Genomic DNA, 15,147 nt, shown 5'->3' with positions numbered 1-15,147 from the left:
CCTATTTTGGAATCCATTATCTAGGATATTCGGAAATAAACGGGTCTTTCGCTTTGCCGGACGTACTTGTAAATTAGCCGTTAGAACCAGGTACTGCACCGAAGCCCATGCCGCTGGCGCTCTAACGAGGAGGCAGGTGACTGGTGACAAAGTCCCCCTCTTCATTTAAAAGAAGATAAACATGCCTAGCTAAACCCTTGGAACCATTAAGGTCGACTGATATGCATGCGGCAATAAAATAGCACGCGCCCGCTCTCTCCCGGCCAGCCTTGGCCGCTCCACTGTCCCACCCCCGCCGGTCCATGCATGCATGCACGAGGCGACGACGCCGACGGCGTACGCGTACTACAGCGCGCATGCATCATGGGTTCCATGGCGGGCGGGGCACAAGGGGGCGCATCGTCTGCACGCAGTTGCATGCATGGGGACCCTTGCCGGCCGGCCGCGGCCGCTCCCGTCCATCAATGTGTGCCTACGTCCGAATTGATCCCCGTCACAGGCTTTGGCGCTGCGGTCTTCGCAAAAAAAAAAAAAGGCTTTGGCGCTGCGGCAGTGCGGCCGGCCGGGTCGATGGGCACGGCGTTATAGGCCTGTGACCCTGTCGGGGTAGAGATCTCGAGAGACCTCGCGCGCATGCACGCAGAGGACCACCACGCTACCCCGGCCGCGAGCTCTAGCTAGCTGACTATCTAGCGTGTGTCCGTCCGGCCGGGCGGCGGACTGTTCAATTGACCCACAACCGCGCGCGTACGTACGTACTATACGTGTACGTGCACGGTGGCAGTGTATGGCATCGATCGGCGGGGAATCGACGTACTTGCATGCATGCTGGCGCTGGTATAGCGCCGCCTGCAGCACCCGGAACCGGCGGTGTACAGAGTGGGTCCCGCATTACAGTGGGTACGTATACGTGTGTGTACTCCATCATGTCACTGTATCCGCGTCTTTGGACTACGTACTTAAAGCGTGGCCGACAGTGTGGGTAGTATGTGCTGTTAGTTTACAGGCTTACAGGTTACAGCGCTACATGCTGCAACAGTTAGTTGGATGCGTGCGTACGTACGTACTACCCACGTCCACTGTACGCACGCATGCAGCAGCTGATCGAGATCCAGCTCCAAGTTCGAGAGCCACAACACAACAGGTCGGGTCCGGCCGCGAACAGAGAACTCTATAATAAAAAAAAGTTACACAACCACGCCTCCCGATCGACAACTACACGGCTGTGAAATCAAGCTGCCGTACGTGCACATGCTCGCCTGCATGGAGCACGGCAGCAGGCCGCCCCCAAATATGTGCTCCGCATGATACATCGACACGACAGGTTTACGTTGCCCGGCCGGCCTCCCTTTTCCAACACTGGCGGCTAACCGAGCTTGCCGGGGGTAGGAATGATGGGTGTCGGTACCCTATAGCAGTGATATCCATTTCTACCGTAGCACCATTCCTACTACAGCAAGACAGGGCATGTGTAGTTATTCATGACTACTCCCAAAAGACGGAGCAGCCAGACCCCACGGATCAGGTTCTTACCTCACCATGCAAACGGCCCCAGACCCGTTCCCCGCGTGGGATAGGTCCGGAGACGCCACGCGTCCCAGAGGAAGGGAAGCTCCGAGCTGACAGCCGGGGCCTCGGACCCCCCCATAAGGGGTCCGGGACCTCCTGCACCCGTCCGGACCTCCCGTGCTGTAGAACCAACATACCACCGGGGGGTCCGGAGCCGCACCGCGTCCTAGAGGCACGGGCGCGGGCCCAAGCGCGAGCCTTCCGCTAGAAGACTCGCCTTCTCATCGCATTCAATGCTGGTGGTTGAGGCGTGCTCTGCCACCACGGCACGCGGGGCAGCCTTTGTCAGGCCCCACTGCGTATCGCATATTACCGAGATACACAGTGCAGCCGCACCCGCGCAGATCCCGTCTGCCGCATTAATGGGATACGACGGCACGACACTTTTCCATCATGCCGCCTACGCCGCAAGCTATACAGCCCGTTCAGCTACGTGGCAGGCGACGCCGCTAGCTACATCTGGCACCGTTCCGACAAGACAGCGCATGGACATGCTGAACGGGGGACTCCAGGAGCAGGCAAGAGAATCCAGGAGAGAGATCTCCTTTGCATGCGACACCATAATGTATGAACAATACGTTATTTTATACTACATCGTTGGGCCCACCTGTCGGGGACCCAGCAGCCATGTACGCGCCTCCGTTGAGATATAAAAGGGAGGCGCTCGCTGTACACTCAAGACACACACAAGCTCTCGCAGACTCTCTCGAGGCAAGGCAATACAACACACAGTGGACGTAGGGTATTACGCTCCGGCGGTCCGAACCACTCTAATCCCGCTGTGTTCATCGTGTTCTTGAGCGAGATCGAACTAGGACTAGCTAACCCCCGAGTACACACCCTCTGGGCTTAGGCGGGTGCCTTCCGCCACCCGGCTGTGGTTTGCAGCACCACGACATTTGGCGCGCCAGGTAGGGGCATTTAGCTGGTCGTAGTTCATCTCTTCCTCGTCTCCATGGTTCGTGTGGACGACGTGGAGATGACGGAGGGTGTGGCGTCCTCCACGCCACACACCTCTCACGTTACAACTGTGCCTGTGGAGCAGCCACCGTCGGCGGCGCGCGCTGCTCGCCGGCAAGAGTCAGGGCGCCCATCAAGGGCCCCCTCACAAGCTGCGAGCGGCGGAGCGCTGGCAGCGGCTAGGGAGTTGCTTCGCAACCCCCCGGTTGCTGCAGCTCGCCAGACACCCTGAGGCAGTGGCGGGACGACGTTGACCGTCTCCTCCACCTGGCTCAGGCCTCCCCTAGTTCTGCAAGGACTGGGCAACAACCTCCGCCTACCAATGCGGTGGTACCTTACCGCCAGCGTCAGGGCGGTGCGTCAGCGTCCGTGCGTTCCCCCACCGTGAGGGGTGCACGAACAGAAGACCTGCGGGCGGAGCTCAACCGGCGGCGCGCGGGAGAGGATGCCTGCATCTCCGTCGAGAGGGCGCGAGAGCGCCGTCTCAACATTGAGGGTCGCAACCTCAACGCCGACTTGGATGTGGTGGCACCCAAGCCCCCGGTGAACGCCCGGATACAGTCGGGCGCACCAGTGGCTGGGGTGGGCTGCGCTGCGCTGGCGGAGCACCTCCGCGCCATGGCATGGCCGTCCAAGTTCCGCCCGCACCTGCCGGAGAAGTACGACGGTACCACTAACCCGTCGGAATTCCTGTAGGTGTATGTTACCGCCATCACAGCAGCTGGTGGTAACAGCGCCGTCATGGCGAGCTACTTTCATGTAGCCTTGTCTGGGCCAGCCCGGACTTGGCTCATGAACCTCACACCTGGGACGATCCAGTCCTGGGAGGAGCTCTGTGCGAGGTTCACAGCGAACTTCGCCAGCGCATACCAGCAGCATGGTGTGGAGGCACACCTTCACGCCGTGAGACAAAAACCCAGAGAAACACTCCGGGCCTTCATCTCGCGCTTCACCAAGGTACGGGGTACCATTCCTCGTATCTCCGATGCATCTATTATCACTGCTTTCCGCCAGGGGGTACGTGACGAGAAGATGCTCGAGAAGCTGGCGACGCACGAGGTGGAAAGCGTTACTACGCTTTTCTCCCTGGCAGACAAGTGTGCCAGGGCCGCTGAGGGTCGTGCATGGCACTCAGCCCCCCAAGACGGAGACGCCAAGGCTGATGGCTCCGGTGCTACCGCTCAGGGCGGTGGCAAGAAGAAGAAGAACAAGAACCGGAGTCGCGGGGAGCCGCATTCTGGTGGACCAGTCGTTGCAGCAGCAGCACCAGCGGCGGCGCCGGCGGCTGCAGCAGCGGCTGGGGGCCAGAATACACATGGCAAACGCCCTCGCCCGCAAGGTGGAAGCGGAGGTTCATGCCCAGTGCATCCCACCGCTCGCCATAGCGCCGCTGACTGCCGCGAGATCCAGAAGCTCGCGAAGCGGGTCAGTGGGCGGCGTGAGCAGTCCTCCAGCGGCCTGGCAAGGAGAAGGCCTCCGACAGCGGAGCCGCTGCTGGGGAGAAGGAGCTGGGGTACCAGTCCCCCGCTCCGGAGCTGAAGGGCGTCTACCACGACGACGACTCCGATTCTGACAACAGCGACCGCCGCAAGAAGCTGTACGTAATGTACGGCGGAAGCTGGGAGCTCGTCTCCCGGCGGGACGTGAAGACCCTTCGCCGGGAGGTCCTTTCGGTGAAGCCGGGGGTCCCGAAGGCGGCGCCGCACCAGAGGTGGATGAACACCACCATCTCTTTCGGGCCATCCGACTGCCCGGAGAATATGGCTGGGGCCGGTGTACTACCTCTAGTCACCGCCCCTGTCATATCCAACATGAGGCTTTACCACGTGCTGATCGACGGTGGGGCTGGCCTCAACGTCATCAGCTATACAGCGTTCAAGCAGCTGCAGATTCTGGAGTCCAAGCTGACTCCCTCTCGCCATTCTCTGGAGTGGGCCCACATCCGGTGTTCCCTCTGGGGAGCATCACACTACCGGTCACGTTCGGGACCGAGGAGAACTTCCGCACAGAGAGCGTTCTGTTCGATGTTGCAGAAGTGAACCTCCCGTTCAACACCATCATTGGCCGGCCGGCACTCTACCGCTTCATGGCCATAGCTCACTACGGGTACTTGGTCTTGAAGATGCCTTCCCCTGCCGTGTCCTCACCGTGCAGGGTGACAGCACCGCTGCTGTCGCTGCAGTCGAGAGACTGCATGCTCTGGCGGCGGAGGCTGCGCGTTCCGAGGAGGACCCATCCCCCTCGCAACCCAGGGCCACCAACAACATGGCGGAGTACGAAGCTCTGATCTTTGGCCCGGCGTAAGCCCTGTGTCTGGGGGTCCGGCAGCTTCTGGTGAAGGGGGGACTCTCAGCTAATCATCAAGCAGGTCTGAGGGGATTGCAGCTGCAACAATCCCCAGCTCGCGGCATACCTCATACACGTGAGGAAGCTCGAGAAGGACTTCGACGCCTTGGAACTGCAACACGTTCCCCGCGAACTCAACTCAGCAGCTCCTACTTTCGAGTCTTTGGTTGCAAATGCTTCATTTATAAGAAGAAAGGCTCGGTAAGTTTGAAAGTAGATGTGATGAAGGTTTCTTTCTTGGTTATGCATCAAACTCCAAAGCATATAGAGTATTCAATCAAACTTCCGGGTTAGTTGAAGAAACATGTGATGTGGAGTTTGATGAATCTAATGGCTCCCAAGAGGAGGTTGTTGGCTATGACAATGTTGGTGATGAGGAAATTGAAGAAGCTTTGAAGAAGATGTCCATTGGGGATATCAAGCCGGAAGAGGTGCATGAAGGCAATGATCAAGGGGGAGGACCTTCCTCATCTACACCAAGCACCTCCATGGCACCCCAAGTGGATGAAGATCAAGATAAAGATGATACTCAACCTCAAGAAGATGTGCCAACGCCAACACCCCAAGTCCAAGAACAAAAAGAGCAAAGTGTTCCACCACAAGTACAAGTCACCCACGATCCACCCCAACAAGCATCCACGCAACCACCGCTAGTGAAGCATGGTCGCATCTCCAAGGATCATCCAATTGGTCAAATCATTGGTAGTCCTTCCAAGGGAGTAAGAACTCGCTCCAAGCATGCTTCATTTTGCGAATATTACTCATTTTTTTCTTGTATTGAACCCACTAGCATAGAGGAAGCGCTTGAGGACTCGGATTGGGTGATGGCCATGCAAGAAGAATTGAACAACTTCACCCGCAATGAAGTTTGGGTCCTCGAAGCTCCTCCGAAAGACAAGAACATAATCGGCACCAAGTGGGTCTTTCGAAACAAGCAAGATGAACATGGGGTGGTGATATGCAACAAAGCAAGACTTCAGCAGTCGACACAGCCAGCAGCTTCAGCACTTACTACTTCAGATGTTGACACATCTTCTGCTGAGCCGGTTACCACGTCTACGGACCCTCTTCCAGGAAGTGCCAGCACGAGAGCCTCGACGACAGCTACACCCCCCGTCAGTTCAGATCCAGCAGGCAGTACTGACCAGTAGCTCCCGTCTGTTACTGAGGGTACACCGTCCGACGACGACGACGACGATGATGACCCGGACTGTTTCCTCGCCGTGCCGCGATAGCCGGATCAGTAGCTCGCCTTTTTTGGTGTTTTGATGCCAAAGGGGGAGAGAGTCAGGGGGAGTTGGAGTCAGGGGGAGGGTAGAGTTAGAGAGAGCTCGTAGTTATCAGGACTTTGATGCTTTGTAACTCATTTGGTGTTAGTTCATGGATATGTACATTTGTCGTTTGAGTATGCTGTGGTGGTTTGAGACATATCTATGGATTTCGTTTGAGCCGTTGAGCTCTTTGGTCCTTTTTCGAGTTTGCTTGTGTTTATCCTGTTTTATTTTCGAGTTTGCTTGTGTTTATCCTGTTTTATCTTTCTCGCTCTCTCGTTATTTATATTTGTGTTGTCATCAATCACCAAAAAGGGGGAGATTGTAAGCATCTAGGCCCTCAAGGTATGTTTCGGTGATTAATGACAACCATTATTGTGACTAATGAGTTTGTGCAGCTTAATATATCATTATCGCTCATTTGGTCATATGTCAAAAGAGGCCCCTCAATTTCATTATCCAAAAAGACGATCTCGGTATTCAACTCATATATATGTCAAGACTATGGATCTTTCTAGTCCTAAGTGTCATAAGGTTGAGAAGGACACTTAGGTTAGTATAGGTTTTATAGTTTTGTAGTGATCGCACTATTAAGAGGGGTTAAGACCAAGTAACTTGAGCATGGACATGGTCAATCAAAAATGGATGCACACTATGGTCACTCAGGTTCCTAGAAGTTCAAATAAGTGGTTCTCAACTTATATGTCAAGAATATTTGGATTTCATTCAAGACTCAAATCAGAAAAGGCAAAATCAGAAAAAGTCTTTAACACCGGTTTAACCGACGCTCTTTTTTTTATACGTCGGTTAAACGAAGTCAGCAGAGTCTGGACAAGTCAATACACCGGTTAAACCAACGTGTTTGAATTGAACGTCGGTGCATTAGTCCAGAGTTGGTTTTTCCAGGGTGTTTCAAGGTTCTATTCACCGGTTAAACCGACGATGTTTGAATTGAGACGTCGGTGCAATTGACCAGGGAGATGGTTTTTCCAGGGATTTCTGAAGTTATACTCACCGGTTAAACCGACGATGGTTTTGAGTTAACGTCGGTGCAGTTGTCCAGAGACTTGATTTTTCAGTTGATCAGTGGACAACTACACTCACCGGTTAAACCGTTGATACGTCGGTTAATCTGCCCAAGTTGTAACGGCTAGTTTTCAGAAGGGACAGTTTACATTCATCGGTTAAACCGACGATGACTATTGGAGGTACGTCGGATTAACCGGCGCTACGCAGTTTTCTGGCAGCTTTTTCTCCAACGGCTCTATCCGTGTGAGCTGCCTATATATACCCCTCCAATGGGTCATTTTGTCACTCTTGACACCAGGCAACATCCATACACTTATACAATAGTCAAGAGCCACCTTGAGCTTCATCTTCCATCAAATTGATCATTCAATCATTCAAGAAGCAAGGCTAAGGACTTGAGTAGAGAGAAGCTTGTGTGCATCCGTTCTTGGTGATCGGTTCTTGCTCAAGTGAAGGCCCTAGCTTGTTACTCTGGGTGATCGGCATCACCTAGGCGATTTTGGTGATCGAGGTGTTTCTCGCGGAGCTTGCCAAGGATTGTGGGAGCCTGGAGAAGAAGATTGTACGTGGCTTGATCTCCACCACGCCGGGATGGTGAACGGAGACTCTTAGTGAGCGCCCTCGTCTCGGTGACTTGGGAGGTGACAAGACTCTTTGTGAGTGTCACAACGTGGATTAGGGGTGTGTGCCAACACATCGATACCACGGGAAAAAAATCCGGTCGTCTCTTGTCCACTCTCTTTATTCAAGCATTTTCTTTCATGCAATTTATTCATGTGCTTGACTTAGAGATCATAACTTAGCTCTACCTTGCTAGGCTTTACTTCTCTTTATATCTCTCTTAGCTTGTGTAGGTAGCTTAGTTATCCGGTTGGTGAATTGGTGCCTTACTAGCATTGCATAGGTTAAGGTTGCTTTATTGTGTTTTAGAAATTGAAAAAGGCCCAATTCACCCCCCCCCTCTTGGTCCATCGAGCCTTTCAGCCTTGCAAACTATGCGGCACCTATGCCCAAGGAGGTCCGGAGTATCTTCTACAGTTCAGGTGGTAGACAGGTCCAAACAACTGAACCTATCCGCCAGGGGGCCAGGGCGCCGGGGTGCTGCATACCGCAAATCAGCAACTGACAAACAACTAAGTTGAAGTTTTCTTCTATTTCAAAATTTTCAACCAGCACAATGTTTGTTGCATAACGCAAAAGATACAAAGATACAATGCCCAGCTCAAGGGTCTGCAGGCTCCCGCTTGAAGTAGGCGGCAACGAAGTCGACGACCTCCCGCACGCTGTCCCGAGCGGCAGCCTCCGTCTCCGCGACAGGACCATCGACCACGGGCGTCAGCGAGATGGCCGGGTCATGGCTCCGGAGGCAGGTCAGGATGTGCTCTGCCACCATCCGGATCAGCCCGCGACCCTCGGCTTCGAGCTGGCCAGCAAGGACCGGCTCCAGACGCCGGAGCCTATCCGAAGCAGAATTCAGCACTGGGAGGGCGTCAGCTATCGAAGCTGGCGGCTCCGCCACCTGGATTGGGCTCATTCCAAGTGGCACCAGTGCTAGGCTCGCTTCGGCCGCCCAGTCAATGATCCGCTGGGCCCCCACGCGCTGGTCCTCCTGGTGCTTCCGGACCGCCTCCTGGACCGCCTCTTGCATCCGGGAGTCCAGAGCCGCCTTGGCCACATCCACCTCGCGGGACCTCTCCTCGAGCTCGGCCTTCCTCTTCTCCGACCACTCCTTCAGCTTCTTGAGGGAGTACCGCTGGCGCCCAAGTTCCTTCTCCATGTTAGAGGCGTGGGACTCCCGCTTGTCAAGGGACTTCCGGTCCTCTACCAGATCCGCCTCAGAAACAGTCAGCTTGCTGGCTCTCTCCTGCAGTTGCTCGCGCCATCCCTGCAGAGTCGCAGAGAGGACGTCGAGCTCCTGCCTCCGGACCTCGAGACTCTGACTGCGAGTCTCCAGCTCGGACTGCTGGGCCGCAAGGCGAAGCTAACAACCTCCAGGGCGAAGGTCTCCTCCCGCTGGGCCAAGGCCTTCTCCCGGCTCGATACTGCAAGCTCCCGGTTGAACACCTTCAGAAGGTTGGCTCGATAGGCCTCTTGGTTGGCTTTGAGCTTTGACCGGGCTTCCGCAGCACGGGAGGCTTCCGCCTTCGTGTGCGCCTCCAGGCGGGTGTGCCAGTCAGAGAGGCGCTGGCGTTCGCTCTCCAGGGCAGACCACTCCCGCCGGAAGGTCGCCTCGGCGGAGGAGGTTGCCTCCACTATCGATCGCCGGACCTGGTTCAACACCTGGGGAAGGGGAGTCGCTTCCTCCTCCGGGGGTTGGAGCTGCAGGAGCTGTCTGCCAAAGACCACCTCCAACTCCTCCTCTGCAACAGGACCGGAGCTGGAGGTGGGAGCTTCCGGTACAGACATCGGGGCCTCAGTAGACGTTGTGCCCGCAGCGGCTGTGCCCAGCACCGGCGCCTCCGCCGCCGCCGTATCAGGTACGGCTGCGCCCAGCACCGGCGACTCCGCTGCCGCTGCGTCGGGCGCGGCTGCGCCCAGCACCGGCGACTCCGCTGCCGCTGCGTCGGGCGCGGCTGCGCCCAGCACCGGCGCCTCCGCCGCCGCTGCACCCGTCGCCACCGCGTCGGGCACCACCGGGCTAGCAGAGGTCGCTACACCTGAGGTTCCCGCTCCCGCCGTCGCTCCCGCTGTTGTCGCAGAGGTCTCGGTCGCCTGGGCACGAGCCGGCGATGGTAGAAGAACTGCTGGGGCGAGGAGCCCTGGCAACAAAGTGGAGAAGCCTTCAGCAAAATGCAGAGCACCTGGCACAGGGGAAGAGAGCAAAATGACACTAACCCTGAAGTGTCGGGTACCCAGCGTCCTCGGAGGCCCGACTTCCGCTCCTCCTGCTGCTGCTGCTCCCATGGCTGCGACGCGGGCGCAACTCGGGGCTGCTCCTGTTGCTGCTGTTGCCGCTCACGCGCCCGCTGCAGCTGCTCCCGCGGCTGCTGCTGCTGCTGTTGCTGCCGGTGGGAGGTATCTCTCGGCGCCGATGGTGGCGACACAGTCGCCCCGGAGGACCCGCGAGGGCCGGTGGCCCGGGAGCTACCCTGGCCCGCGCCCTCGGCGGTCCTCTGACGCTTCACGGCGGACTCCGTGACCGGGGTCCCGTCGCCCCTGAGTAACCTGCGCCGGCCTGCGTCTCCCGACGACGCACCGGAGCTGCCCCGCACCTAGCTGGAACCGGCTGTGGCGGTGCTACTGGCCACGGCCTGCTTCCCCTTCGTAGTAGGCCCGGACCCCGCAGTGCTCAGCGTAGCTTGATCCCCGGACGCGCCAGGGATCCGGAGCCCACGGTTCGGATCGCCTCCGGTTTGGCGTGGGGCCAGCCCCCCCGTTGTCAAGAGTTGGCAGGGTAGCCAGCACCGCCACCCTCGCGGAGTCCTTGCAGAGGGGGACAATGCCCTGGGGGAGGATCAGGTTCTCCGGGATGAAGGCGTCCCCCGTCACAGCCCGCACCAGGACCTCCAAGGCTTCCTGGGTCAGGTCGCTCCCCTCTCCGCGGTGGGTTCTGCTGCAGTCGTTGAGGCCGGTGAAGCTCCAAGCAAGGCGCGGGGGCTGCTTCAGGGGGGCGATCCGGTGCTTCAGAAAATCTCCGAGCACGTGCCACGAGGTGAGGCCGCTCTCCGCCAGCGACCTGATCTTGCCCAGCACAGAGTCGAAATCCGGCTGCAGGATCGGCTTGGCCCTCCAAGATGCACGGTCGGTGGCGGGTCCCTCGGTCGGCAGGGCGAGGCGCTCGTTGGCTTCGGTGGTGGCGATCACCCAATCCCTGCGCCACTCCTCCCACTTCCCGCCAGTAAGGCCGGGAATGTAAGGCGTCGGCAGGTCACTCCTCATCTGGAAGTATTACCCCCCCCCCCACTTCGTCCTTGCTCCTTCCGGACTTCACCAGGACGAAGAAGTAGCGGAAGAGGATGACGCAGGGCCGCACTCCCACGAACATCTCGCACAAATGCACGAAGATGGACGTCAGGAGGAGGGAGTGGGGCGTCAGGTGCTGAAGTTGGAGGCCGAAGTCTTCCAGCAGCAGCAGCAGGAACGAAGAGATTGGCAGCCCCACGCCGGTGGAGATGTGCGAGGTGAATAGCACAAACTCCCCGGCGTGGAGGTTGCCAAGGGGAACCGAGCCTGCTCGGACCCCCCAGCCGGTCTCCAGAGCACTCCACCCAAGCAGGCGGCGCACCATGTTCAACTCCTCCTCGGACTGGAAACGGCGGGGGTGAGCAAGGGATGCCATCTCTCTGTGGAGGTGAGGAGCGGCCTGCGTGGGGGGAGCAAGGGGCAAGGAAAGCTCGAAGGCAAAGGGGCGCAAAGGTTGGAAGGAAGAAGGCGAATGCGGGAAAGTAACCGCGGTATACGGTTTGCCCCATTATAAAGCCTGACTCAACCGGCGCGCCCCGGAACCGTCGCTGGAACCCAAGCGACGCCCGCACCTGGTGTTAACCGCCCAGTCCCTGACAAGGGGGCCCAGGCCCACCTGTCAGGGTGAGCGGGTAACCAACAGGGGTGTGAAAAGACGGGATCTGGACCGTCGCCCGCGCGCGAAGCGAGGCGGAAGCTGAGCTGACGTGCGCGTATTAAACTCTGGCATGGCCAAGCTTTTCGGAAACTGCGCCGGTAGTAAATATCCCGTTTACTCCGGCCGCAACAATGCCGAGCGTCGCGCGCGTGACGAGGTGAACCACTGTATATGGGGACCATGAGTCAGTAAGCCGTTGCGATGCGATGAGGCAGCAAACAACCCGATAGATGGTCAAAGCCGGTCAAGACCCCTGCAGTAAGAAGCTTCAAGCTATGCAGAGCCAAATCGCAGTAGTGGCCCCACCTGTGGGTTCGTACCTCCCCCGAGGTGGGCCCGGGGGGCCACTGTCGGTACCCTGTAGTAGGGATACCCACTCCTACTGCAGCAAGGCAGGGCCTGTGTAGTTATTCATGACTACTCCCAAAGGATGGAGCAGCCAGGCCCCACGGGTCAGGCTCTTACCTCACCATGCAAACAGCCCCGGACCCGTTCCCCGCGTGGGATAGGTCCGGAGACGCCATGCGTCCCAGAGGAAGGGAAGCTCCGAGCTAGCAGCCGGGGCCTCGGACCCCCCATAAGGGGTCCGGGACCTCCTGCACCCGTCCGGACCTCCCGTGCTGTAGAACCAACATACCGCCGGGGGGTCCGAAGCCGCCGCGAGTCCTAGAGGCACGGGCGCGGGCCCAAGCGCGAGCCTTCTGCTGGAAGACTCGACCTCTCATCGCATTCAATGCTGGTGGTTGAGGCGTGCTCTGCCACCACGGCACGCGGGGCAGCCTTTGTCAGGCCCCACTGCGTATCGCATATTACCGAGATACACAGTGCAGCCGCACCCGCGCAGAGCCCGTCTGCCGCATTAATGGGATACGACGGCACGACACTTTTCCATCATGCCGCCTACGCCGCAAGCTACACAGCCCATTCAGCTACGTGGCAGGCGACGCCGCTAGCTACATCTGGCACCGTTCCGACAAGACAGCGCCTGGACATGCTGAACGGGGGACTCCAGGAGCAGTCAAGGGAATCCAGGAGAGAGATCTCTTTTGCCTGCGACACCATAATGTATGAACAGTACGTTATTTTATACTACATCGTTGGGCCCACCTGTCGGGGACCCAGCAGCCATGTACGCGCCTCCCTTGAGATATAAAAGGGAGGCGCTCGCTGTACACTCAAGACACAAACAAGCTCTCGCAGACTCTCCCGAGGCAAGGCAATACAACACACAGTGGACGTAGGGTATTACGCTCCGGCGGTCCGAACCACTCTAATCCCGCTGTGTTCATCGTGTTCTTGAGCGAGATCGAATTAGGACTAGTTAACCCCCGAGTACACACCCTCTAGGCTTAGGCGGGTGCCTTCCGCCACCCTGTTGTGGTTTGCAGCACCACGAGAATAGGGTACCACGACACGGAACGGGAACCGATCGATCGATCCCGGTAATAATTCAGGTAGCTCCCTTTTTCTTCTTATTCTTCTTCTCTCTCTCCATCGGAGGAATAATTCGATCGGCTAGTAGCAGAGAGCAAGCCGCCGGCAGCGCCAGCCAGGGATTTTTTTACCGACCGCCGGGACCGAACCGCCGGCCACCGGTTCCGGTTTACCGGACCGGTTGGACCGGTTACCGGTTAAAACCGGTCAAACTCAAATTTGAATTCAAAACCCACAGTTATACCGGTTTCGAACATCTAACCGGCCGGTTAGACCGGTTTACCGGTCCGGTTTGACCGGTTACCGGTCGGTTTAGGTTAAATTCAAATTTTTTTTCTTTTTTAGTTTAAATTCAAATGCCCGCAAAGTATACTAAATGAATGTTTGTATAATATGTTTTAGCCTAAATGAACCCTCCAACTCTCTTTTGTACTACTTTTACATTGTATTTGTATACTTTTGTATGCATGTTTTTTTTGTTTAACTTCAAATGCTCGCAAAGTATACTAAATGAACGAATATTTGAAAAAATTTGACACCATTAGATTCGTCGCAACTTGAAGTATTTTTAAGAATTTTTTGGGATTTTTCCATGTTTTGAAATTCAAATTTAAAATTTAAATTTGGGCCGGTTTGAAACCGGCCGGAACCGGAACCGGTCCGGGCCGGTTAGACCGGTAACCGCGGTTACCGGACCGGTTCCGGCCGGTTTTTTTAACCCTGGCGCCAGCACACATGCATGTACGTACGGCCTCTCCAGGTGCGGGCTCTGGGCCTCTGGCTCGTTCGACAGATCGATGAGGGGTACGTGACGAAGCTGACGCGACGCGGTCGATGTGCGCGCCCTGGCCCAGAAGGCCGGCCCGGCGAGCTAGAGCTAGCTGTATCTCCCAGCGCCGCCGTACGGCCGGTCTGCTGCTGCTGCCAACGGTGGTGCCTGGTGCCGGCCAATCCCGATGCCCCCGGCTGCCAGATCCAGAGTACGCTGGCGGGTCACGTAGCTCTGCCACCGCTCTGCCTCTGCGCGCGCGCGCCTCGTACGTTGCCGCTGGATCCGAGGCTTGCAGTATTGATCGCTCAGCTCCTCGCGTGCGCGCCGGGGGGTTCAATTCGGGCACGGGTAGTGGGCGCGGGCCAGGGCGGCCTAGCTAGCTTGCGCGCGTGACCGCCCCGCCCGGCCGGCCGCAACAGCGGCTGCCGATCGATTGGCCGGAGAGGAGAGCGGCGGAGGCGGAGGGTCCGTCGTCTCTGCTGGGCAGAAATTCCGTGGGCCATGGGAGCTCATGGCCATGTCCGGGAGCCGATCGAGAGCTAGACAGCGAGAGAACGGACGGCGTGCGGCGTGCGCGGGGTGATAAGAGCAAGTATAGTGAGTGGCTGAAAGCCGGCGTAGAGTCCTACGTGGAGAGAGAAAGTAGATACGGGCGACTCGTGAAACGTCGACTGACTGCGGGCGGAGAGGCATTTGCCGACTTCTATTGGCTGGAGCATGGTGCTGGGCATTAAAAACTAGTGGGGTCCGCCACCATCGGATCCTTCTTGCAGCCGGCGGTCGCGCGCTTATAAGCTTTGCTCTAAGGCGCGGCGCGCGGCCGTTGCGCCATTGGCGAGCATCCTGCCGCGCGCCGCGCGGGCGACAGTTCCGGTTGGCGTTTAGCTGTCGCGCGCGCGAGCGCGACGGTGGGGTGCAGCGTCGTCAGAGGCGCCATTGATTGTGCCATTGAGAAACGTGATTGACGAATCGGCGCCCCGGCCCTACGGTGCCGCCGCTTTCGCGCCACTGTTGACCAACAGGCAGCGCCCCAAATCATCCCTCGTTCGCGTCCGCACGGAAGAGACTGTAGGGAGGAGTACTGCTGTACTAGCTTGCGTTGCCCTTTCCACGCACGAGTTTAAGGTAGGTAACCCGGCCCGTGAAAAATCTAAGCGCTACAGTGCTGCGGCTACTCCCGTCCATCCATGTGCCGCCGCTAGTTG

Source organism: Panicum virgatum, chromosome 9K (assembly GCF_016808335.1).
Source record: "Panicum virgatum strain AP13 chromosome 9K, P.virgatum_v5, whole genome shotgun sequence".
NCBI classification, from domain to species: domain Eukaryota; kingdom Viridiplantae; phylum Streptophyta; class Magnoliopsida; order Poales; family Poaceae; genus Panicum; species Panicum virgatum.
This window is presented reverse-complemented; position numbering follows the sequence as displayed.